At 42.8% G+C, this 26,990-nt stretch overlaps 2 long non-coding RNA genes across 2 annotated transcripts; both read right to left on the reverse strand.

The window, feature by feature from the left end:
• Nucleotides 1-5,564: 5,564 nt before the first annotated feature.
• On the reverse strand, nt 5,565-6,859 carry LOC147582254 (uncharacterized). Its single transcript, XR_015248888.1, has 2 exons — nt 6,359-6,859; nt 5,565-6,284 (listed from the first exon to the last, which is right to left on the reverse strand). It is a non-coding gene; the product is annotated as an uncharacterized LOC147582254 (long non-coding RNA).
• A 4,889-nt stretch (nt 6,860-11,748) lies between these two features.
• Nucleotides 11,749-20,603, reverse strand: LOC147582255 (uncharacterized). Its single transcript, XR_015248687.1, has 3 exons — nt 20,487-20,603; nt 18,697-18,824; nt 11,749-12,352 (listed from the first exon to the last, which is right to left on the reverse strand). It is a non-coding gene; the product is annotated as an uncharacterized LOC147582255 (long non-coding RNA).
• Between the last annotated feature and the right edge of the window lie 6,387 nt (nt 20,604-26,990).

A 26,990-nucleotide genomic window follows, 5' to 3' on the forward strand; every position in this document is an offset into this window, starting at 1 on the left:
AGATTGGTGTTCTTTGGCAGGTTTCTCATTTGTGCACATTTATGGGCCAATGTCCATGGATGGCTGCACTCACCACAGAGAGACCTTGAACATTACATTTTGCCAAAGGAATACACTGTCTTATTTCTGGCTAAAGGAAGACAGGAGAATAGATACTAAAAATGGTTTTCCCCACCTGTTCTATTTTCCTGGAGATTTGAATTCTAAAATTTAAATTCTGTATCCTTTAAAAAAAAGGATTTTCTAGATAAAACTTCCAAAATTCTTTTAGAATGAGCGTCCTAGCATGGCCCATCTGTTCACCCTGTGTTATTAGGTGTTGCCTTCCTTTCAAAAGGGCCTGGGTGTGCAGACTTGAGCTCTGATGTGGAGAGGACTCTTTTGCTTTCAAAATTTACCAGGTCTTTACTCCTATATGTCAGACATGGGTCTATGCTCTTCACACACACACACACACACACACACACACACACACACACTAAGCAAACAAACTGCAGTCTTCAATCTCTGAGCTGGTCATTTGGAAGTGACGAGCGTCATGCCAGTAGGGGTGTTTGGACAAACCTGCACATCCATGAGTCTGTATGTTTTCAGATGTTCTCTTTCCTTTTCATAAAGCTGTTTCTGGGCATCGACTAAGTTCCAGTTATAGTTGAGGTTGTATTGTGGAGGTCTACAAATGTGACAATTCTTATTATTTATATTTGACCCTTTCCCAAAAGATCTATGGTAGTTTACAAAGATGGAATAATAGAACAAGTTAAAAAAAATAAGACACCATTAGAGGCACATGATTGTTAACACAACAAACCTTGCAGAGGTAGAAGAGTAATCTTAATATCCAGTTGCAAATTCTAATGTCCTGCATGGTCACTTATGTTGACCTGCAGTTCAGCCTCTGAATTGCCTTATAGCAAGTGGAACGAAACGTGTGATCACTTATACCATTCAGTCACACCTGATGAACATACATCAGTTGCTCAGGAAAAGTGCTAGAAATGAGACCAGGATAAATTCCCCCCTGGAGGGCCCCATGAGACAATTCACTGTTGTTGTTTTTTTTTTCAAACGTTTATTTATTTTTGGGACAGAGAGAGACAGAGCATGAACGGGGGAGGGGCAGAGAGAGAGGGAGACACAGAATCGGAAACAGGCTCCAGGCTCTGAGCCATCAGCCCAGAGCCCGACACGGGGCTCGAACTCACGGACCGCGAGATCGTGACCTGGCTGAAGTCGGACGCTTAACCGACTGCGCCACCCAGGCGCCCCGACAATTCACTGTTGTTCTGAATCAAGTCGACCATAAAGTTTTTGCAGTACATATAATGGAAAGAATATAACATCTCTTTGTGTCTGGCCCTGTTATAACGCCCAAGCACTCTTTGTAGGACAGAAGGGGATGAGGGCCAACATGGTATTATCTAGGGACATAGCTTTATAATGATCGGATGCTGCAAGAGTTTTGATGAAATAGATGTTCTGTCTCACAACCAAGTCTGTATATTTACTGTCTGTAAAGGAGCTTCTGGTAGGTCTCAGAGAACAATAGGGGTTATACTCTAGTCCCTGACTGGAAGAATCCCAGAGCTTAATATATGTTTGGGATGCCAGTCTCCTTGTCATCCCTTCCCACGTTCAAGCCCCAGGTTTCTAGAGATTTCATTCTTTCCTTTGTCTGTCATCAATGCCTGCTGTTTGGAGAACATCTACTGGTTATTTGAGAACCAATCTCTGTATAACTCCCCCTCCAGTGCCCACGTAAGGGGTCCACTCATGGTTCCAGAAATCATTTTAAAATTTCTGCTCAAAATGCCACCTAATAGTATCTCACATAGTCTTTCATAATCTCACATTGAAAGGGCTGTGGAACTCCTGTGAGACTCTGGAAAGAAATTCCAGCAGCTACAACACTAGCAGATACATTGAGGATCTTGGTTTGTAGTTGGCAGGTGTTGCCCCTGAAAGAGATCAATGTGACTATCCTGGAGAGAAGATGGGGAACCACCATGCTTCTCCCCATGGGCTGCATCCATGAGGGTTTGAACCCTCAACGGCTGCACCCTGAAATTCTACACACCTGTTCTCATGCTGTCTTTTGAGGTAACCTACTTCCAAAAAAAGCGACTTTTTTTTTTTTTTTTTCAGCATTACTGCTCTCTACTTTCCTCATCAGAAGCTTCCATTTACTATCTGGAAAGAGAGTCTGATTCTTAGAAAATGAAAGACAAGTGGCAGAAGGGACTTCGCCAAAGAAGGCTGCCCCCTGAGTGGTGTAAATGTCCAGAGCAAAACATGGTGAATGCAGACAGAAAAGACCTGGAGTGGTGGTCCAAGAAGGAGCTTCAACTTGTGCTCATGGGGAGAGACAATGATTTAGGAACTGAAGAAAAGTTCCTTCACATGAAAAAGCAAATGTTAAAATCAGCAGCCAATTGCAAACTGCTTGAATTCACAACCCCGAGATCAAGAGCAGCATGGTCTACCGACTGATCCAGCCAGGTGCCCTGTTTCAAGATGTTTTTGAGTAAAAGAACGTGGGGGACTTTTTCTTCCAAATATTAAGCCTTCCAAAGCTACAATCATTAAAAACATTAAATATGTGATACCAGTATAAGACTCAACGAACATTTTAATGGGCACAAGATACCGCCTTGGAGCAGATGGCAGCATACAATAAAAGTACCATCACAACCCCACGGAGAAGCAGGGGTGCACGTAACAAATGGGGTTAGATTTAACATTATGGTTTTAGGAAAGTCTCCCAGAGGGGTCTTGTTTTGAGCCATGGCCGTTGATCGAAATTATCACAGTAAGAACAAAATATTCATGAATTTCCTAAGTTCTGAATTGTGCACTCGAGACTCAAACTCATCAAACTCTTTCATGAACCCTTATCAGTAATAAAGTTTAATCCTTACCCCCAACACTTTTCTTTGAGAATAGAAGGTAAGAAACACCATAATAGAAAGAGGTTTTGTAATATTCCTTCTCAGCTGTAGGTATTACCCAATTTGGTTATAAAGTGTGATGAGTCTATAAATTGAATACATACTTTATCTCCACGGGGCCCCCAGATATTTTTGTCCAGTATGTTCTTAATAGTTTTTTATTCTTTAGATTTTTTTAAGTGGTCCCCTGAACAACTGATTCAGAAGTATGCTGGCAGACACACATATTTAAGGATCTTCGGTGTATTTAAATATTACTCAATGGGAAGAAACACTAACATCTTTTCTCTCTTCTCTCTCAGCCTGCAGTGACTAATTCACTCCTGTAAAACATTCAGAGTAATATAGCTAAAAAGAAATATCTCCAGTTTATGAATATTTCAGAATGTTTCTAATTTTGTTTCCATTTCTTATGAGATCTCCCATTCCTAAATTCATTAAACTTAGTGATTAAACAGTAAACGTCACACTGGCCTTGTGAAGGGAAAATGCAGCTCAGAGCCACAACAGTTTAATTCACAAGGCTTTCCTGAGAATGTGTGGCCAGGCACCCAGAAATATGTGGTGTAGAGTCTGTGAAAAACCACACTCAAGGCTCAGGCTAGCCTCCACACTCTTGTCCAAGCCTCCTTGGCCAATGTAATGCCTGGTCTTCTCTGATTATGGGTTGCTTGTTCAACCTGAAGCCAAAACTTTTCTTTTTTTTTTTTTCTGTGAGAAATGCCAAGATCTTGTGGGAATCAAACCAAAACTCCAGTCTTGGTCTCTGACACGTCATTCCCAACCATAATCCATAGACACAGTTCTTTCCACTTTAAAACTGGGTAATCATTAACCTGTTTTTGGTGGAGGAGAGGGAAGAAAGTGGGGAACACTGGTCACAGGAGTGAATTCAATGCCAACACTAATTTCTAATTTTAATTTAGACCAAAAAAAAAAAAAAAGGAGGTTTCCAAGGGTTCTCACTCTTTTGAAACTTTAAAGATGGAGAAAATGCACCACTTATGGTTAACAGTGATGAGTTTCATCTGACTAGGGCCATTCTCTTGACTTCCCTTGCTCAAGGAAATTTCTACTTGGGAAAAGGAAGAGTACAAACCAGCCTTGGGAAAGTCATTGCTTTCAGCCATAGGAAAACAGTGACATATTTTCATTCTGGCCTTTATATAGAAGAGAAAGTTTGATCTCTAAGTTATAGGCATTTTATTATATTACCTGATCATAACAGGATAAAACCTCCACTTAGAAGTATGAAGAATCAGGACAATGACACATGTCAGCCTTTCATGTCTGCTATTAAAGCTTTGGTCACTCTGCATAATTAATCTCTGTTCTTAGCAAAGGCCTGGATAACTCATTGCTTAGTAGTAATCCCTTTGAACCGGTTCTCCTTTTCAATTGATTTGGCTAGATTTGGCCTATGTGTACCATTCAGGTGCCATCCATTCTGTAGAACCCCTGCTATTCATTGATCTCTGACTATATGCCATGCATTGAGCTAGGGCTTTGTATACATTCTTTTGTTCAATTCTCACCACGTTTGAGTAGGTTTTATAATTTCCAGTTCACATATTTAAGAACAAATAACCAATCGTGGTTTTGAAAAGAAAGTAAGTGGTTTTGTCTACTGGATTCACCCATTCATAATGAGGTGATGGATAGGCGGGAGAAGATTTAAAAGTGCTAGCTACTTCTCTAAATAGGTGCAGATGACAATATCTTAGAACAAATGTTACTTATGTGACGAATCACCGGCATGCCTTCCTAAGTTATAGAACAGTAAGGCCAATAGGTACCATTGGCTTAGGGGATGATTCAACAGACACTTCTGGGCTTGATTGAATCCACTCACTTGTAGGATGAGTGCTGGCATAGGAAACACAGACAATAACCTCCACACTCTAAGACTCTCAGTGTGGCCGATGGTAATGGTGAGTGGGGGTATAATGCTGAATAAGTGGTTGGTGGCGTGGAACTCTGAGTCCAATGATGACCAATGGAGCTGCCTGCCCAGGCAGTGGCACTGAAACTCTTAAGATGAGAAAAGCTATGAAGAGAGGACACATCAATAAAGGCATCTTGGAAGAGGTGGGGTTTGCCCTGGCCCTGAAGCCTGCTTTATCTGGAGCAAGACATCCTGACTCTAACTGCCTTTGACAGCAAAGCAACTATCCTAATAAAGATGCCTCAAAAGAGCGGGCTCATTGTGCCTTGGTGCCCCGGCTCCAGCTCTGCCTCTCTGCGGTTTCTCTCAGCTGTGTCTTCCTCTGAGCTTTGGATGGCAGCATGATGACACAGTGGTCCTAGGAGCCAAATCCAGGCGGGACAAAACCCCCAAGAAAAACAGGACTTTCTCTTTTTCTGCCTCCTTTTTAGGAGCAAGGAGAAAATTCCCAGAATTCCACCCAGCAGAGGTTTCCTTATAACTCATTGACCATAATTACATCACATGCCCAATACTACACCCACCCTTGGCAATAGGAGGGAAATTACCCTGAATGGCTTGTACCAATTAGGATTTATTCTTGGAGTGGGGTTAAGGTGGGCTTAGGAGGGGGCCACTCTTTGAAAATAATGTGGGTTCCTTTAGAAAGAAGGACCAGAACGACACTGTGCTGTAGGCAACTAACTGAGTATATCATACACATAATTTGTTTTACATAATTAGTGTAGGGAGAAGACATTCTAACAAGGAACAAAAGTGAGGTTGCCTCATTTGAGGGGGAATGATTAATCTGGCTGGAGTTTGAAGGCATGATGGAGAGCTACATCCACAGAAAAGGGTGGAACCTGGGTTGATAGTATCCTCAGCCTGGAGCGTTCCTCAGAGCTTTGACGTGAATGCTTCATGTGCCTCTTGAGTGCATATATCGGGTGCTAATGTACCTCTAGTTAATTGACATTCTGCTTGAAGCTGGGATGGGTATTTTGGATAATGGCGAGTTAACAAACTGAAGACAGCCCATATCAAATAGGCTAAGGAAACTGTCAGAGTTAAGAGACCAGTCAGCTTTTGCCTTCCTTCCAACGATCACTGCCAACTTGCATGAGGCCAGGTGACTTTTCTGCATCTTCTTCCTCTTCACGGGAAATGTGTGGTCATCTCGTTCTCTGGCAGTCTGGTGACAGCAGTCTTCCCAGTTGGAGTCAATGTGGTACCTTCCTAGTTAAGTTTTGTTTTGAACATGGCACTACTTCGGTGCTCCCAGGCGTGGACAAGACATGGCATCCGATGAAGGAAAGGGGACGCTGTCGCTGCCTTGTGTTCATGTGGTGTGTGGTTTGAGACTGTGTTGAGAGAATGGATGGGACGGACTGTTTTGAGAAGCCGAAAACCTGAATGACAAAAAGGTAGTTATGATACCAGAAAACTTCTGATTTCCCACAAATACTTCATCTGACGCTCTTACCAACTGCGAGAGAAAAGGAGGGAAAGTTTTCTCAAAGGAATCCGAAGCTCATAGCAGACAGGTAGATTTTCCATGGTCACACAATTTGTAAATCATGAAGCAGACAGTAGAATTCAGGTCCCCTGACTCTGCCCTGTGATCTTTCAGCGACTTCTCAGCAATGAGCTGAGGCAGGTGTATTAGTTATCTGTTGTGATGTGGCTAATTTTCCTCAATAATGACTTAAACAGTATTTGTTATCTCACAGTATCTGTAGGTCAGGAATCCGGGAGCAGATCAGATGAGGGGTCTGGTTCAGATGAGGTCATAGTCCAGCTGTTGACTAGGATAGGTCTGGCCCAAGGCTTAACCAAAGCTGTAGGATCTGTGTCTATGCTTAGTCACATGGCTTTTGACAGAAGGCCTTGGTTCTTTCCTGGCCATTGACAGGCAGCCTCAGTTTCTCACCACGTGAACCTCTCCATAGAGCTTCTTGAGTCTCCTCATGACATGGCAGCTGGCTTCCACCTGAGCAAGCGATACAGGCGAAAGACCAAGAAAAGTAGCTGCAATGACTTTTATGACGTACACTTGGAAGTCACGCTCCATCATTTCAGCCACATTCTGTTTGTTAGGCAGTCAATAAGCATGGCCCACACTCAAGGCAAGGGGATTTAATCTCTGGCTCGTGATGGGAGGAATAGCAAAGAATCTGTGGCTATATTTTAAAACCACCATAGCAGTGAAAGTGCAGCCTGTATCCTGACATCTGAGATGAGTTCACTGTAGAGAAATTATTAAGTCTGAAGGCATTAGAATACAAAAGTGACAATTCTCACCCATAGTAAACTCAGATGGTTCAGTAGGAAATATGGTTTTGGGAGGAGGGGTTGGAATTTGACTAAGGCTTATCAGTAAAAAATTTCAATTATGTTGATTCCATAGCTATGGATGAGTGAGGAGGGAAAGCATCTCTCCTATGTGGGATGGTGGGGAGTGGGTGAAATTCCCTGCAGCCCTGGTAACACCCCATAAATACTTGCTATTATAATCAGAATAACACTTCATCCCTATTTCCGCTGGCCGTGTGGCCATCGAGCACTTAGGTTTCTGTCTCAGTAGAGACACTTTCCATGATCAGAAAATACAAGATTTATAAGATTTCTTCTCTTCTCTTCTCTTCTCTTCTCTTCTCTTCTCTTCTCTTCTCTTCTCTTTTTTCTTTTTATTTGAGTTTTTAGTTTAATTCCAGTTAGTTAACATACGGTATTATATTGGTTTCAGGTATACACTATAGTGATTCAACAGTTCCAAGATCTTTTTCTAGTGCAGCTGACCTTTGAACCCCAGGGGAGGTGGGGAGGGGCGCTGACCTCTCACACAGTCAGAAATTCACGTATAACTTTTGGTTCCCCAAAAGCTTAACTACTAATAGCCTGTATTGACAGGAAGCCTGACGGATAACATGAACAGTTGATCAACAAGTATTTTGTGTGTTATGTGTGTTAGAGGCTGCATTCTTACAATAAAGTAAGCTAGAGAAAAGAAAATGGTATTCAGAAAAACATAAGAGAAAATACATTTACAGTACCAGACTGTATTCATAAAAAAAAAAAAAAAAATTGACTCATAAGTGGACCCAGGCAGATCCAACGTGTGTTGTTTCAGGGTCATCTGAGCTCTCTTAGCCGTTTCCAAAGTTCTGGAGAGAGCCTGGCGTTCTGGGACCTGAAAGGCAGACACAGAGTGGTACCCTCACCTTCCCCCACAGAAGCCCCAGTGAGGGCTTTCAATCCAATGGCTTCATCCTGGGGAACTTGGAGAGAGAGCTGGCAAATACTCTGAACAGATAAAAGATAATTGAACAAGGAGCAAGTAGTAAACGGTGACAAAGTGCTATTTCCATAATAAGCTTATCTGAGTAAACTTTCTCAGAGCCCCAGAGTTCCCGAGCAGGGTGTGGATTTGGCAATAGTAAAGAAACAGGCCACGCCAGGAATGTCTGGGGAGCTAATGAATGCCCCTGAAGTGGTTGACGTTCCTATCTCTGCTTTGGATCCCGGCCACCTTGACGCTAATGTCAGCTGGTGTTTAATTGGCAAACAGGGCTTCAAAGGGTTGCAGGGCCCTGCTCCCAGGGCCCTGGGGCCTGTTAATGTTTAATTGTCATGTGCAAGGGCCCACTAGCTCTTGGTAGATTTGGGCGTTTTATTGCACTTTGAAAAAGCAGTATTATGAGTCTCCTTCTTGCTCCGTGGGCATTTTTACAGACATGCCTTAGGGTCACATGTTGCCTAATCTAAACTATTGAGTAGCAAAGGCACCCAGATATTCAGCAGGGATAGTAAGTGAGTCACCTTCAAGCTGGAAATAAATACTCCAGATTTACTACATTTGCCCTAAAATCAAGAAGTATCCAGGGAACATCTGGAATGTCAACAGAAAAAATTAAATGGGTTAGGGATTTGAGGTGGGGGTGGGGAGAAGGAAAAGTCACAGATGCGCAGCTACTGAATGGCCAAAATCATACAATTCTACCGCGGAGTGGCGGGAGCGTCTGCCCTCCTTGAAGCCGGCTCTGGTACTCATGACTCTGCTGGAAATGCAACGTTTCTGTGTGTTGTGTTGTGTTGTGCTTTTTGTTTTTTTAAACAAACAAACAAACAAACAAACAAACAAAAGAAACAAAATTTCTGCTCTTGAAAAAGGCTTATCTGCCGTATAGTGCTCATATAATTTAAAAAGTCAAAAGAGACTGTCTTAATAAGTTTATATAACCTTCATCTAATTACAGAGGGAAGAAATAACAGGAGACAAATACATTTGCCCCCCCAACTACATGGAGACTGTGAATACAAGAGTAGCTTCCAACTCCCAACATTTGAAAAGCTCTACTTCGAATTGAATATGAGTGATTTCTTTGAATTGTCAACTCAATTCTATTTAATTGAACACATCTTCCTTGAGTGCTTACTAAGTGTTCATATGAAATAATTTCTTTAGTTTTGAATTAGTGGCTTTTCCGGAAATGGTTTCTTTTGCTGTACGGTGGAAATGTATCAGATTATTGTTTTAATTATCTTTTTGCTGATTGTGAATATCTCTCTAAGGAGGAATGTAAGGAAAAATCTCTAATTACACCATTTATATCAGAATGGTAAAGCATATATTTATGTCGTTTGTTAATTTTGTATGTCACAGCTAAAGACTGAACATCAGCTAAGGTCGACTGTAGCCAGAAGGTTCTGGTAAGCATCAGGAAGTAAGTGAATAATACATAAAAAATGATACAGCAAGTAGAAAGCATGTATATGCTTTATATGTTTAGATTGAATGAAAATCTCTTTGTTCTCCCTTTTTGCTCATTTCTGCTTCCAAAACGTAGTCAGGTTTTCATACCACGGTCTCTGAGAAGCATGGTGTACGTAACAGAATCACGCCTAGGATCGTGGGTCAGGGCTGATCAGCATGCGGTCAGGTTTTTTTTTAAGGCAACGACACTTCACATCTTTCAAAGGATTTCATCTCTTTTCTCTAGTTATCTTGTTTGCCTTAGTCCTGCGTCCTTCCCTCTCTACTGCTGACTTAGCAATTGCCCTCCTTTGCCAAGAGGAGAGCAGACAGCGCCCTCCATTCAGAGCCAGCACCCTGAAGTTCAGTTGCGTTCGGCGTTCCTGGCCCCTGGGCTCCAGCCTCTTCTGAATGCAGATTCAGGAATAACCTATTATGCATGTGCCCTCCAAATCCATATGCACAGTTAATTAGTTTAGAGCCCTAAAATGTTATGTGATTCCTTTCTTAATAGAAATGAGAAGTGGTAAAGACGGGAGGCCTTTATTCACACTTTATCAGCTATTTTAAATTAAGGGGTATATTATTCTCTGGATAGATTTACAGGAACAACCATTATGCACCTCACTCCTATTATCATTAATGGTGGTAAATGCATGCACGCACAAGCAAAGCACTCTAGGGTTTACACAAGAGGCCACTCTCTTCCTTCTATTATTAACAATTCCTGCTGCACATTTCTTAAATATCTGCAAAATGAAACAAAACATTGTTCAGGATTTAAAGACTATCTGGGTCTATGTTTTTCAAAGGAAATTGGAATGGTACATTACAAAGGTTTGCAAATTTACTTTATGATAGCAAATGATTATGATGCCTGCTTACCCTCCAGGAACTGCTCCGGGGGGAAAAACGCAGGGGTGGGGGACCCATCTGAGGTTTTCCATGTCAGCACAGTAGAAAGCTCTGCTAGGGGGGAATTAGCATCTTTAGCCTGTTGACTATTTTCTTGCAGTGTTGACAAAGTCAGGATTAATGGCTGACAGAGACAGAAAACAGAAATGTGGGAGAATAGACCATCTTTCCAACGACAAGGAAGAAGCTGTTATCTATCCATCCATTCATTCATTTGTTTATTTATTCACTCATTCCTTTGCTCTATATACGTGTGAAACACCTACTGTGTGCCAAACCGTACTAGGCAATGAGGATGGCAGAATGAGGAGGAGAGATTTCGTCTTTGCCCCCGGGAAACTCACAATTTTTGAAAAGGTAGAAATTAAACAATTGATTGCACAGTTAGTTCTGTTAGTATTGCCATGAAAGAGAAGTGTAGGGAGCAATAAAGAACTTGAATGAGTGGAGGGGAGAAGCAGGACAGGCACCTGGAGGGATAAATACATGAGCGTCACTTGAAGGAAGTGAAACAGTTATCACTGTGATGGTAGGTAGCTGAGGAAGGCCAGGCAGGAGGAACAACATGTGCAAAGGCCCAGAGGCAGGTGGGATTCCAATGCTGGCTCCACCACTCAGTAAATAGTAGTAACAATGGCTGGTGCCTCCTTCCCAAACACCCTATAGAAGGGTGCTTTTGCTTTTTTTCTCCCTGCTGAAATAAAAAGGACGTAATGAGGGCTGCCACTTGCCAAGAATCAGTTTGCCATGAATCCAAAGCTGGCCTCCAGCCAAGTAAACTCTTAAGGTTTGGATTATAAAACTAGAAGGATCCTTGCTAACTCTTCCTACCCCTCTCCACCCCAGACACAGAGGACAAATCACCTTTGTGCTCCTTCTGACAGGGGTCAACCTCTGAGAGGTGGGTCTCGTAGCTCTCTGTACCTGTGCTTCTCAACTTGTCTGTGATAAAGACCCGATTTTTAAAACTTCTGCTATGAACCAATATTTTTTTTTTCAACATTTATTTATTTTTAGGACAGAGAGAGACAGAGCATGAACGGGGGAGGGGCAGAGAGAAAGGGAGACACAGAATCAGAAACAGGCTCCAGGCTCTGAGCCATCAGCCCAGAGCCTGACGCGGGGCTCGAACTCACGGACCGCGAGATCGTGACCTGGCTGAAGTCGGACGCTCAACCAACTGCGCCACCCAGGCGCCCCTATGAACCAATATTTTTATAAAATATGATAAAAATGCATTCCTGGGGAAATGATCGTGTACTTTGATATCACAGCTGTATCATTTACTATAAAATTTTCTAGAAGCTTACGGTCAGTTTCTGTACTAATCTCCTTGTGCATCGACAACAGTTTGCAGAGCGGTCCTCCTCTTAAAGATTAGGACTCTCCCTAGCCTTCAAATATTGCCTCATGGATCCGGGTGAGCCTATCATCTGAGAATGTATCTACAACTCTTGAAATTATTGACATTTCCTGACTGAGTCACTTCTTGGGCAAGAGGTTTCCCTGCATGACTCCCCACAGCAAGAAGCAGGATTTCCTTTGATAAACTTGCATCTCTAAAACCCTAAGAGACACTTACCTTAACTTCTGGTATTTCCAGGGCCGGCAGGGTAGTCCCCGATGGCCCCAGTTCATGGCTTTTTTTCCAAAGACTTCGTTGTCAATGTGGGAACTAAGATTCAAAAACCAGTAGATGTGGAAGTCTGGAAAATCTGGGCTGGGGTGGCTCAGCATTCACTCAGGGGCTGAAGAACCTGAGTGTTTGGAACAGGAGGTATGGGTAGGTTTGCGGTGCTGTGGCTGGGCCTGAGAGAAAGACAAGTTAAGGCAAGCGATGGACAGCAAGGCAGAACTGTGGTGGGGTCCCTGGCAGAGCTCTCTGTAGGCAGACTGGCCATGGGCTCTGAGTGTGAGCAGTCAGGAGCCTAGTCACTGGGAAGTCGGGGCCCTGAGTAGAAAGCAGCCCCTGAGAAGTGTCAGAGGAAGAAACCCAACTCAACTCCTCGGCCCTCCTTGCTGGCTTCTCTTCCTCCATGATCTTTACCAATGTAGGGGACCATAATGCTCGGCTGGCATGTCTTTAACTTTCTTACTCTACACTCTCCCTCTAGATTATCTTGCTTACCCACATGGCTTCCATTATTTCATCAAAACCCATGACTTCCAGAGGATATCTCTTACATACAGTCTCTTCCAGGCTCTAGATTACATATCGCATTAACCTCTGACCCTTCGTGATGGGCTGAGTAATGTTTTCCCCAAAGATGACCATGTCCTAATCTCTAAAACCTGTGAATGTGTTATCTTTACATGGCAGAAGAGACTTGGCAGAAGGAATACACCCTGACATTAGCCGATGAGTCTCATTCCATACTTCCAATCTCCGGAGTTGTGGGGTAAATCTCTTATAGAGGGTTCAGCTCCGTGTGGCAAAAGGAGAGTGTGGGAAGGTGATAGAGAGATGAGGCAGCTGGGACCAGACCATAAAGCCTGAGAACACCATGCTAAGGACCCTGGTCAGGCCGCATTCTCCTCACTGACCTAGGAAGGCAGGACCCTTCCTTCTCCTGCCTGGACCACCATGGCATGTAATTCACTTAGCAATGAGTACGCAGGGTATGAACTATGGCCAATCAGGTCAGATGCTGGCCATAAATAGCTGCATATCCTGGCTGCAGATTAGCTCAGCTCCTGGCCCTAGCACACGGTGCCCCTCACTCCAAGGCTGAAGGGACACCAGGAAGGAACTACATGTTGTCATATGGTAAGAACAGAAGTATGGGAACACTCGTCTTCTGCAGTTACCTTCATCCATTAAAGGATTTCCACATAAAGAAAGAAGGGAGACTGGCACAGGAAAGGAGTCGGGGACCTGGGTTCAAAATCTGACGTCTAACAGACCCTGGGGAATTGAGGGAATTAGTTTTCTGTCTTGGATGTCCCTTTCCTTGCCCAGAAACAGAGTTAATCACACCTATGCTACAAGATTATTGTGAGGTTCAAATGAGAACAGGTCTGAAAAAGTGCTTTTTTTTTTTTTTTTTTTTTTTATGTGCTGTTTAGAGAAAATAAAGCAAAAACAGCAAAATACCACAAATCTATTACTGAAAGGTTTAGTCTTAAAGGACACAGACTTTTCAGGGCCCACTGTAGAAACCATTCACTTCTTATCAAATAATGGTTGAAGCCCTATGCATTCCAAGAATTGCTCTTACGTACATACTTTCAGAAAATCTGTTATTGTCCATTGTGTTGAGGATGTCAACTGTACGTCTTCTCTCATCGGGACCCATGAGTGAGTTTGGTGCCTTCTCCATCTTCTTCCTTGGCCTCCTACCTGAACCATCCCTAAACTCTTCCTCTATCATCTTTCTCCTAGGTTCCCTTCACCTGCGGTAGCAGCCATCATGGCATCTGCTTTTAGCTCAGCTTGTCGAGACAGTGCCGCTAAATGAAAGCAGGCCTGTCTGTTAGAGGGAGCTGAGTATACTTGTGCTTGTGCTCAGTTAGGTAAGGCACTTGAACTTTCCTAGAGGCCTTGCAGAGTTACGGTGTCTTCATCCCAATGGGTAGCTGTCATGGGAGGAGTCCAGGTACTGGGGTAGCCAATGGCGAAGCTATTTGGATCCTCAGGAGGATCTCTGAGCACTTTGCATTCACTATCATCTTCTAGAAGAGGTCTTCATTTACTATCAGAGTCTCTGCATTGATCTTTCAGGTTCAGCTGTCTCACTGGTACAATTGGGATTCCAACACTAAGAATATCGTTCTTTCAAGACTATTGGAAGGAACAGATTGAAATGATCATGTTCAGGAATCAACTCTGTAAATGTTGACCTCCCATGTATATCAGTGAACTAGAGCTTCCAGAACAATATACCGCAGGCTGGGTGGCTTAAATCACAGAAATTTATTTCCTCATAGTTCTGGAGGCTGGACGTCCAAGATCAAGGTGTCAGCAGGGTTGGTTTCTGGTGAAGTCTCTCTCCTTCTTTCTGTGTCCTCACATGGCCTTCCCTTGATATGCACACAACCCTGTGCATCTCCTTTTGTGATACGGACACCAATCCTGTTGGTTTAGGGCCCCACCATTATGATCTCATTTAATCTTAATTGCCTCCTAAAAGCCTTGTTTCTGAATACAGTCACAACGAGTGCTAGGGATTCAACGCATGAATTTAGAGGGAGACACAATTCAGTCCATAACACCCAGTGTTCATGCAGAACAATATTATTATAATGCTCATCTTGGAAACAAACACGAATAGGCCACAAATTTTTTCCAAGGTGAAATCTTTGGAAAGTGAATCATCAGTAGGAACATTTCCAGAATAAAATTAGATTGTGCCCTTTCACCTCTTTATGCACCCGAATTCCAGCTGTCCATCCAGCCCATATCAGACTGCATTTCTTCATTACAAATACCCCTTGGAGATCTGTGCAGTCACTGAACAGGGAATCATTTCCCCAGGGATACTGCTGATCCTGGCCGGCACTCAGAGCTTTCTCAGCTTCTGGGCTGTGAGCATAGATGTGGGCCCTGGACTTCCCAGAGTTTTCCTTTCACCAGCTTCTCACCTGGAGCTATGCCATGGAATAATGCAGTTTCTATCTGCAGCTCAGGATAACTGACTGACTGAGAACAATCCTGTCCTTTTACCAGAAAGCTTGCCCAGCATTGAAAGGGCCAAATAAAAAATCATTCTTCTGAATAGAAATCCTATTTGGGGCGATTTCTATCAGGGGCCATCTCATCCATTGGCTGAGCTGTGGACTGTAGAAGAGAGACTCAGGGGGCAGACCACTGAGGATGGGAGGAACCTTGTCCAGGACAGGAAAGTAAGATCCCTATTCTTGCTCAGCCTGGGCATGAAGAGGAAATGAGTCAGAGGCTCCTATGAAGCAAACAGCAGCAGGAATGGAACCAAAATACCTATTATTAAGGATAACTCTTGATCAAACTAAAAGATTCTTTATTTCAAGGCTTCTTTTGGTCCTAAGCTATTTCCAGTAAAAAAAAAAAAAATGAGTTTATAGAGCGGAAAAGGGACAAGTGCCTTCTCATATTCACTTGGGGCTGCTTAGCCAATTCATTCAGCTCTTTGTCATGGGGCAAGTTGGGTCTGGGGACTGAAGGAGAGAGGTCAAGTCTTCCAACTCAGAGCTGGGGATGGTTGGAGACAGAAGCTGGAATGAGCTCAGTAGAGAGCCAGCCCTCCAGTGTGTCCTATGCTGGGGGTGGAGGGGTGGTGCCCTGGCTTAATCTGCATTCTCTGTGCTTCTGAATTAATGTTACCATTTCTCCATTTTGTTCCTGTAGGTATAGTCATGCATTTATTTAACAAAGGCAACAGAACAGGAATGCTGGACACTGGAAATGCAGAGATTACTGGGAGACATCAGGACACTTGAAATCTGGAGGAGGAAACCTAAGAGGTGGGTGGGAACCAGGTTTGGTTTATTCAGCTGCTTAAATATGTCACTGAGGACACAGTTCTCTGTTATACCAACTACAGCCTCTATTTCAACCTGAAGCCTTTGTTGGCTCACAATTGTGGCCAGTAGTAGAGTAAAGGGGGCTATTCACTGTCTTGTCCATACCCACAGGAGAGAGAGAAAGCCTCTTCTCAAACCATAAAACTTCCATGGGGCCAACTTAGATGCATAACCCTGGTCCTGTCACTATTGTTAGTGCAATGCCATCCTGGGACCCAATGCCATTCTGATCCCAACTCTTGAAGGAGTCAGAGGTACCACGATGGGCTGAGACAAGCCAGAAGTCTCAGATGAGTGTGAAACCACATTGCTGGTCCACACTGGGAAGATGGGATGGGGCCTTAGAAGAAGCCATTGCACAAACCACACCAGATGATATATAGCCCATAAAACCTAAAATATTTAAAAGTTTACCAAACGCTGCTCTTCTAATAGAGTAGTATTAAAATTTTAGCAACATCAGAAATGATTTTTTACATTGTTATGACTAAGTGAACATTGCTTATTATAAGCCCAAGTGATGCACTGTGATAATATTCCCTTGTACATTTTTTTGAATCTGGTCTTAATAATTGTACTGATTTTTCACCAGTCCAGTTTTTCCACTCTCTTCAATCATTGCCAGGCTCTAGAAAATGTATTGAATGTCTATTAATGTTATTTTTTTTAAGCATAATTTATTGTCAAACTGGCTTACATACAACACCGAGAGCTCATCCCAACAAGTGCCCTCCTCAATGCCCATGTCCCATTTTCCCCTCTCCCCCACCAGCCCCCATCAGCCCTCAGTTTGTTCTCTGTATTTAAGAGTCTCTTGTGGTTTGCCTCCCTCCCTTTGTGTTTGTAATTTTTTTTTTCCCCTCCCCTTCCCCTATGGTCTTCTGTTAAGTTTCTCAACATCCACATTGCTTTTAAATCCCCAAAATGTTTTGCATCGTGGGTCAATGTTTGTGTCCCCCAAAACCCATATGTTGAATCCCTGATGTGATGGTATTTGGAGGGGGAGGCTTTGGGAGGTACCTAGCTCATGAGGGCGGAGCCATGGTGAATCAGATTTGTGCCCCTACAAGAACAGAGAGATGATCTTCCTCTTCTGTGTACCTTTTTTGTTCTATTTTTATCTAAAAAAAACTTGTGGAAATCTATTATCCACAATATTATCTGTGGATAATATCTGTGGAAATATTATCTGCTTAATATTTCCATTCTTGTTCCCTTTGTCATTGTGGGTTTATACTTGTTTTTTTTTTCCTTTGTTAGTATTTTAGTTGGAGGAGAGTTCGTCAAAGCCTATGGTCAATATATTCTGCTTAACTGTAGGTGTAAGTAACTCTACTACAGCTAGAATGTTAAGGAAAAGAAAGAGGTGCAGAATGTACTATGAGGGATCCAAGGATTTCCCTTTGGTGATAGTCATGGACAATTTCATGGGAAAAGGGGATACTTGAGCTCAACCTGATGGATTGATATTAATCAGGCAGGTGGATGTGGGGTATGGGAAAGCAGTTCAGGCAATGGAAGGATTAAGAGCAAAGGCAATAGGGTGGGGAAGGATGGGGCACTCAGAATAACATACACAGACCATTGTCTGATTTTCCTAGAGTCTTAGTTGTTCATTCCAGAAAAGGGCAGGGCAGAAACGAAAGATGGGAAGTAGAAAAAAGAAAAAAAAAAAAGCAGATTTTTCAATGTCAGGAAGGAAACAGGTGGACTCATTTTCCAAGGAAGACTAATCTACAGGTGTAAGGAGTCAATTGGTAAGAAATAGTTCACAGTAGAAGTGTTCAGAGCTGATGGTGTCTGCAATATTGTAATTCATAGGAAATGTATATTTGGTCTTTGTCCACCTTTCCTGGCTTACAGTTCCCAAGACCCTTGGAATTTCCATAGCAATAAAAGCAATGGGCATATCTTTGTTATAATATTTGGTCTCTTGTCCTTAGTTTCTGAGTCTTTCAGAGTCACAAAGGTGAAATGGGTGTCTTATTAGTCACAAGTTCCTTTCCAGAACAACAGGGTTTATGTTAAAGATGTATTTTTTGGAAAGCATGAAAGATGGGAGCTGGTTGCCAGGGAAACCCACCTGAATAGAGGGTTGGAACTTTCAGCCCCACCCCCTGACCTCTGGGGAGGAGGGAAGAGAGTGGAGATTGAGTTCAATCATTAATGGCCAAGGATTGAATCAATCATGTCTATGTAATGAAGCTTTCACAAAACCTTGAAAGGACAGGGTTCAGAGAGCTTCTGGTTTGGTGAGCACATGAAGATTTGGAGACAGTGAAGTGCTCAGAGAGGGTGTGGAAACTCTTGCGCCCTTCCTACATACCTGGCCCTGTGCATCTCCTCCACCTGGCCGTTCTTGAATTATGTAACCTTTTATCGTAAACCAGTAAGTTCATAGGTAAAATGTTTCTCTGACTTCTGCCAGCCACTCTAGCAAATTAAGCAAACCCAAAGTGGGGGGTTGTGGGAACCTCCAATCTATAGCAAGTTGGTCAGAAGCACAGATAATGACCCGGGCTTGATTCTGGTATCTGAAGTGGGCGATGGGGGATGGTAGGGATAGCTTGTAGGACTGAGTCCTTAACCCGTGGGATCTGACACTATCTCCAGGTCGATAGTGTCAACATTGTGTTGAATTGTAGGACACTCACCTGGTGTCCTGAGCATGGCTTGGTGATGTGATGGGGAAAAACTCCTCCACGCATTGTAATTGGTGATCAGAAATTTCAGTGTCTCAACATTTGCTCCAACAATGGAGTTGTTATTTTCTGGTTCTGTGCTAGGGGATAAATATGTATAACTGTAGGTCCCTGCACTCATGGAGCTCAGAGCCTGGGAAGAGCGGGCTGGTTAATAGTCAAACAAACATTACAAACGTAAAGATGGGATTGTGACAAAGAAAGTTCTCTGAAGGAGAGAAATTCAGGGGCTATGAGTCCCAGCTGAGAGATACTTGGCTCAGGAAGTTGGAGAAAACTTCCTGACTGAACGGCAGAATACTTGAATAGATTAAACTCTACAGTTGGATAAAATGGTTGCCATTGAGTCTCCTAGAGTCTTACATAGGCTGGAAAAACCCATATTTCTCCATCGGCAGACATGGCTTGGGGTGTCCTATGAGCTTGGACTCTGTCCTATAGACACAATTCAGTTTATCAGCACATGTAAGACTGAGCTTTGTTCTCAAGGTGTGGGGCTCAAGGTTAACATATAAACCGGTATTTCTTGAGTCTCATTATATGCCCAAAATTGTGCTCTTTCTCAAGAATTTATTTCATGAAATGTTCATTATAGTTTTATGAGCTAGCCAGATCCTAGCTATAAGTAAATAAATCTGGAGTTAGAGAAATGAATTATCTTATCAAAATATCTTCTATAAGTGATGGGGCCAGAAACTGAACCTCGGTCTGTTTGAATCGTAAGATTGTCCTCTCAACCACTAAGATATGTGGTGCCCCACTTTTAGGGGAACAGTGATATGCTGGATGCCCTGAGCACACATTTGCACTCAGAGTTTAAAACCAACACAATCTCTGCCCCGGGTCAACCCTATAAGGTGGAAGGTATCTGTGTTCATACAGAACAACCTTTAGACCACAGGTCTCAGGAATGTTATCGAAATGAGCAAGGATTTTTCTCTAAATGCATAGAGCGTGAGAAGGCATTAGAAAAAATGAGGACTTTTCTTTCTTCTTACTGCCCAAAGCTCTGAGATGGTTAATGAAATTGATGGGTCAGGGCCCTCGGTTGCCTGAGGTTTATTAGTCTGATCTTTGAGTGGATCCAAACTGTAGGCACTCCAAACAGAGGCCACAAACCACAAGGCTGAGGCCCCGCTGATCTCCCTGCTTCTGAATGGCCCCACAGGACAGACAGACCCCATGGCCTCAGAAAGACTTATGAGCTTTGGCATCCTGTAGCGAAAAGAACAGACATCTTCCCTCAGCCAACTGCCCTTAACACACTGAAAATATGATTCATGATTCATGAGAACTATTTCTTTCTTCAGAGGGACCCTCTGGCTTTGCTTTGGGTGCAGGAATAAGTTGGCCACAATCAACTCCCCTGAAGAAGTGGTTTCCCCACCACATAACTCTTCATTCTGAGGACAATGGCTTTGCTCAATGTGGTAAAGGGGAAGTTTAACCAAAGGAAAAACTGAGCCCACACTGATAAAACATCACTGTTATCAACAGACTGCCAGGCATGAGAGCTGAAGCACCCTCGCCTTGCGATGACTTTGGGGGCACCCTCGGTATGTGTTTCCCAACTAACTGCCCCCCAGCATGGATGTGTCCCCCCCAGAACCACTGGCAATGCCAGAGTTCAAGCAATTTGGCCGTTTAAACTTCGACTTACTCTCCAACTCTCCTGCATGCCTCACATAATTACATTTGCCAAGGTTCACAGTTACACATTTACTAAAGGATATGACACTCACCTTTCTGGAGGCAGCCTCTGCAGCACCATGGAAGCCGCTTATGACTTGGAGTAGCTCCTGGTGTTGATTACCACATGCCTATTATATGTCAGAGAACTGTATTCGATGCTTGTCCTTGTTCTCGGATTTAATCCCCACCAGACTCTATCAGGAGAGTAGTAATTGTCTATTTTTAGAAATGGGTGCAAAGGATTAAGCTACTTTCTTAAGGTAGCATAGACGTTACAGAGCAGGATTTAAACCAGGGACGTCTGATGCAGAGGAATGTGCTTAGGCTGTCGTGCAAATGTCCCTATCTATTTTAATACGTGAACCAGGTCTCAGGGAGAACAGAGAATGGAAATCACATATGTTCCTGTATGCAATTCAGAAAGATCTTCAGTTCCCCCTAAATCCAAAAGTGTAAAGTTTTCCTGATTAAGAAACAGAGATGCCTACATTTTTAACTTCCAAGTGGGAACTATGGCCCTTCTAGCGGACAACTTCCCTTGCAGGGAAAGCTTTCAGGTGTGAAGATGGAATCATGTGGACAAGAAGTATATCCTTTCTTCTCAAAGGGGAAGAGTAACCCAGGGCTGGGTCTCTAATCCCACTCCCTGCCCAGCCAATGAAGGTGGGGACCAGGGAAGCCCCTGAATCCTAGAAGGCCATGCCCACCCCTCAGACAAATTAACTAGGGAAGATTCATATTTGGTCTGGTGCAGGAGCCACACACAGAGATCGCAAGGTTTTTATTTGATATATAATTTATAACACATACAACAAATTATACAGTAAGTTAACAAGGTAGACATGAATGTTATTTATTTTTAAAAAATGAATGTAGAAGTATTTGGGGAAGCATGTGATCATGGAGGTTTCTTTTTTTTTTTTTTTTAGATGCTGATACATGTGTATTTTCCTAAAAGTTTTGAGACAACCATAATCTAAAGGGGGAGCCTGATGTGACCGGAAAGCAGTACAAAGTACCATTGGGATGATTACAAGGTGAAAACACTATGTTTGCACCTGGTCCTGGGAAAGGGGCAATAAAGGTGTAGAAGGAAAAGACTATCATTAGATATTATTATTATTATTATTAATGGTGATAGTAGCACTGGATAAACATACTGTTTAGACATTTAAACTATCAATAGATATTATTTTCAATTATTTAGATATTGTTATTAGTAGCACTATTTAGGCAATTTTGTTTGAATTTTCAGAGTTCTCCCCTCCCTTTTCCTTTTACAGGCTTTGGAATGGCTTAAAAGCTGCATCTAGGACATTATTCCTAAGGAAAGAAGCCTCCTTTACCGTGAAGGCCTGCCGATGTCGGGAGCTTCCTGCTCCCCCAGCAAAGCCTCTCCACACCTGTCGTACCTTAGGGTCTGAGGAGGGAGCGCTGGGGTGGAGTGGGCTCCGACCTCATGCTCCTGTCTCTACAGTTGCTCTTCCTTCCCTTTTTCCTCCTTCAGAGAACTGATGCATTGTTCATCCTCTTCGTGGGGTCCCTCATCACTAAACTCTGCATATCTGCTAATCATCAAAATGGCCCCTGGAGTCAATTTCCTAACATTCTGTCTGTCGTCTCCTCTCTGCTTCTACCAGTATGACCTTCCTGCATACCACCATCATTTATTGCTTAGAATACCACCACAGCTTCCTAAGCTTCCTCCCTGCTTCCAGACACACTTCTTTTAGTCAATCTTTACTCTAGAGTAAACTTTCCAAAGCACACATGTGGGCCAAGCACTCCTGTTGAAACATTCTTCCTTTGTTCCTCATTCCCTAACTGGGTAAACCATGACCTCCACAGTCTGGCCTCAAGCTTGAATTCCCAACACAATCTGCCATGCTGCCTACATTCCAGACGTACACTATACATTTGACTTGTTTCTAGAATTTTCTTCAGAATGTTCCATGTGCCTTTCCCTTTCTTTCTCTATGGCACAATCTTTCCTGTCTTACAAAGCCTTGTTCCCAGGTTTTGTGACTCAGTTCCTAGACCATAGGAACAACTGATCTGGGTGTCTACTGCACCATAGCTCTTATGACCCTGTTGTCACTGTATATTTACATACCTATCTACCCTGTTAGATGAAGAGTTCCTTGGGGCACCTGAGTGGCTCAGTCAGTTAAGCATCCAGCTCTTGACTTTGGCTCAGATCATGATCTCACGGTTTGTGGGTTCGAGCCCCAAGTTGGGTTCTGCACTGACAGTGTGGATCCTGCTTCTGATTCTCTGTCTCCCTCTCTCTCTGCCCCTCCTCCACTCGTGAGCTCTGTCTCGTCTCTCTCTCAAAATAAACAAACAAACAAACTTAAAATAAGAGAGTTCCTTGAGGAGGAATAGTGTCCTTTCATCATACTCTCTACACCAGTGGCTCTAGGCAGTTTTGAGTATCACGGTAGTTAAGCTGAATTCCTTCCTCCAATACAGGTCTTGACTGTCTCAACTAGTCAAGAGCCATGCATTTCCTCAATGAGAATTTTAAAGTCACTCAAACAGATAATGGCCATTACTGGATCTAAATATGATTGGCTTACTACCAACATGGTTCCACTAAGGGTTAAGAAATGCATTTTGCTTTGGAATCTAGAAATAAACCATCCTAGATAAAGCATCTGAATTCTGGTCAGAGTAGTTAGTACTCTAGGGAGGCACTAACACTCATTCACAATCAGGCTGCAAGATAAAAACCTCTTTTCTATCCTTAACCTCAACCCTCTCTTGGTGGTCCAGACAGCCCAGGATACATGTGGGAATGACAAACATGGTTAGAATCAACTGGTACATATACAAAAGGGGGATGGAAGTCAGAAATGTTGAGATACATTTCAGAGATCTACATATTCTGGGAGTCCAAGAACGAAGGTATTTGGAGGAAAACCCACACCAGGTGAAGGCAGCTAGGGAGGGGCTGTCTAGGATTTCAGTGAATCTTTCAGTCATTACTGGGATAAGGCGATTCAGGTTTTTCTCCTACACCAGCTGTCCTTTCCTCTCTATTCCTCTTTATATTCTTTTGTGTACTCTTTCTTCCTTCCTTTTAGTCACTCAAACTTCAGAGGCATGCCAGCTCCTCTATATCTTTTCTAGAGACTGAGTGAAGGGGGAGTGATTACCATCACCTCTAGGCAGCTAGAGGAGAAGAGCTAAGGACATAAAAGTGAGCCACTTAGCTGGATACTTCTCATGCCCAGATTCAACTGTAAGGCTTTAAGAGGCTTTACTAGCAAGGACAAAGGATTGACCAATGCTCTGAAAAATATCAACCCAGGCTGCTGCAAGAAAACAGATCTCTTTAACTCTAGCTAAAATTCAGTGGGTGGAAGAATCTTAGTGGCCTTATCCATGAAATGGGAAATGATGTGTGTCTTCTGAAGGTAAAAAGCTACCTGCACTGAGTAGGAATGCTAGATGAATCCTGGTATCTGGTTGGCTTCATTGAAAGCAAGAAAAGGATCTTGTGTTGGGTTTAGAACTTCTGCATACGGTTGCATAGATTGTGCTCTGTTCAACTTTAGGAGATGCCATTTGCTTAACCTCTATAAGGTGATAATCACATACACTGTAATGTAAGTGAATCGCCCTAGAGTTGAGCAGTACATAAGCCATGTAAAGGGAAAACCTCTGACATGCCAGAGCAATCCTGGACCTCCAGTGACATAACTCCCATGGTTCAGTTGGATGAGCTTAATTTCTGGTTGGAAGGATACATGCATACTCTGGGGAACTTCTCCTCTAGAAGGAATATCAGGACCCATGTCTAACAAAAGACTTTTCCTGGGAGACTGATGTCAGAACTGATGTCATTTGCTTGCATAACAAAATCCAAACAAACAAGGCTTTCTTTTTTTTCCCCTCAGGAAATTGAAGAAGGAGCTAAGAGTGGTTGAAGAGACACACGTGAATAAAGGAACCTGCTTTCTCTGTGGGAAATGGAAGGAATTTGATGAGAAGTAACTTCCCCGATGCAAGAGTAGACAACTCAAATGGGGTGCTGGTTTTTAGTGACTCGTTTTTTTTTTTTTTTAATGTTTACTTTTGAGAAAGAGAGCACAAGCAGGGAAGGGGCAGAAAGAGAGAGGGAGAGAGAGAATCCCAAGCAGGCTCCATGAATGGAGCCTGGAATGTACCCAGCAGGCTCCAGAGCCTGATACAAGGCTTGAACTCACAAACCATGAGACCATGAGATCATGACCTGAACCGAAGTCAGATGCTTAACAGACTGAGCCACCCAGGCATCCCCAAACATGGCAATTTAAAGAGAGTTTCTGCACTAGAATTTTTGAGGTGAGGTGAAAGGGATAGGAATAGTTCTTATACAGTACCTTGGAAGTGTCAGCACTATAGTGAGGTTCTACCGCAGCCTGAGATGTGCACATACGAGGATACCCCAAACCATGCCTCAACCCTCTAAAAGCTGGACAGTTACTGATCTTGCCCCTGGGTCTAATGAGAGCCACAGCAAACTGAACAGGGGAAGTAGGTTTGCTTTGGACTAGCATCTCCCAACCCAAACTTGTCACAAGGGACCATGTCCTTTTGACCTGGCCGTGACTCATGCTCCTGCCCATGTCCTCTGCTCTACCCATCTTTACCTTTGCATTTTATTTTTTCAGTCTGGGCAACCTCTGTATAATCTCACCTCCTCTGATGGCTTCAATTACAAGACATAAACCGATGATTTCCACAACTGGTCTTATCTCCAGCCCAGATTCTCCTCTGAACTCCAGACTCACAGTTCTAATCATCATCCAGGGGACAGCTCTAGTCGGACGTGTTATACTGAGGCTCTTTCTCCAAACCCACAATATCAAGATAAATTTGTATTTTGTTCTCTGCCCTTCTGTGATCAATTGGTTCTACACTTAGGGATGAATTGATTAAAGAGATATGATTCATATCATCCCTTCAAACCTCAATAATTCCCATTTTATAGGTGGGCTAAAATGAGACCTGAGGTTGATGTACACTGAGCCCAGAAGGTAAAAGTCTCATATAAGGTCGTTTATACTAAATAACAGACTTGCAATCTCAATGTACATTTTTATGAAGTCCAAACTTATGATTTTTAGTACATGATTCTAGGCTTAGGTTAGAATAATTTGTTTAACCGTATCGGTATTTAACATAAGGCCATTTATTGGGCGCTTGGAAATCAGGTTTAAGTATCGTTGAAATTATCGTTACTATGCCCCTCTGGGTTTTGTATAATAACATTTACTGCCTCCACCCACCGACTCCAGCCCAGCAGCCTCCAGAACTTTGTGTTTCAGGTGTGTAAAGCTAGGCCTCAGCAACAACAAGAGTGTTCTCTCACCATTACTTAAAATTTCTGTTCGATGCTTAAAATAGAAATGGTGAAGAATGCATTGCCTTAGGTAAACCGTATCTGTTTATGATAAACCAAGGTTTGCAAGAGGATATTTTAAAAAGACTCATGACATATCTCTTTTGTACTTCAAAGGCCATTTGGTCCTGAGTCCAACAGGCAAAGTGGTTATTATGGTCCCATGTGGGAAAAGGCGGGTGAGGCTGGAATGTACCCAGTAAACATGAAACCCCATCCACAGAGCTCCACTTGCTCTCACTGCCCTGGTGAGGCTAATTGGAGGAGAGCAACCTTTTTTGAGAAAGGAAAGAAATTTCTGGATTTGAAGCAGATGTCTGGACCTTGCCGAATCTACACTGCAGGCTTTTAAAGGAAATATTGCAATAATTAGGAGTCCGGTTTGAAGTCAATGTGTTGCTGTAAAAATTAAGGATGTTTATAACTGTGGGAAGGTTCTCTTTAAAAACCCAATTCTGATTCCAATTTGCTAGCAAATTGCATCCTGGCCCCATGGAAGGAGTGATCAGGGGACCTGTTTAATAGATCAGGATCCTCAGTGTCCGAAGAAGAGTATTCGTTGATGTTGATGAAAAGTAAATATGAATTCTCATGTAGCATCCAGAATTTAAACAGAATATTTTCTCAGTTGATTTACAAAAAAGAAAAGAAAGACCAAAAAAATTAAAACCCAAAAAACAGAAAAGAAGGCTTGGCTTTCCTTGTGTGGTCCCTGGAATGGGAAATCTAGCATTTGCTGAAATCACAGTAGGTTTTCAGATATTGGTTAGTCAAGAAACACCATATTATATTCAATTTCAGCAGAGTCAAGGACAAGAAATTAGAGAATATGTGGATTGAGTTTCCCTGCAGTCATGGATAATTATTAATTTTGAGGGGGAAAACATTTGACTTGCATGCCCCAGAAAGGGAAAAAGGTTTCAGTTTATCAATCAGTCCAGAGTAAGACCAAGCAGAAAACGCTGTAGTGAAAGGAGGTTGGAGGAAGATACACTTGAGTGCAAAGCCGGTTTCTATTACACAGTTTTGTGACCATGACATTGTTGAGCCTTGATTCCTCAACTCTATTAGGGATAATGATATCTACCTTTCATTGTCGTTTTGAGAATTGATTATAATAGCACATGTAAAGCACTTATCATGGCAAGGGGGCATCGTAGATACA

Source organism: Puma concolor, chromosome A3 (genome assembly GCF_028749965.1).
Source record: "Puma concolor isolate L17-30 chromosome A3, mPumCon1.1.hap2, whole genome shotgun sequence".
NCBI classification, from domain to species: Eukaryota; Metazoa; Chordata; class Mammalia; order Carnivora; family Felidae; genus Puma; species Puma concolor.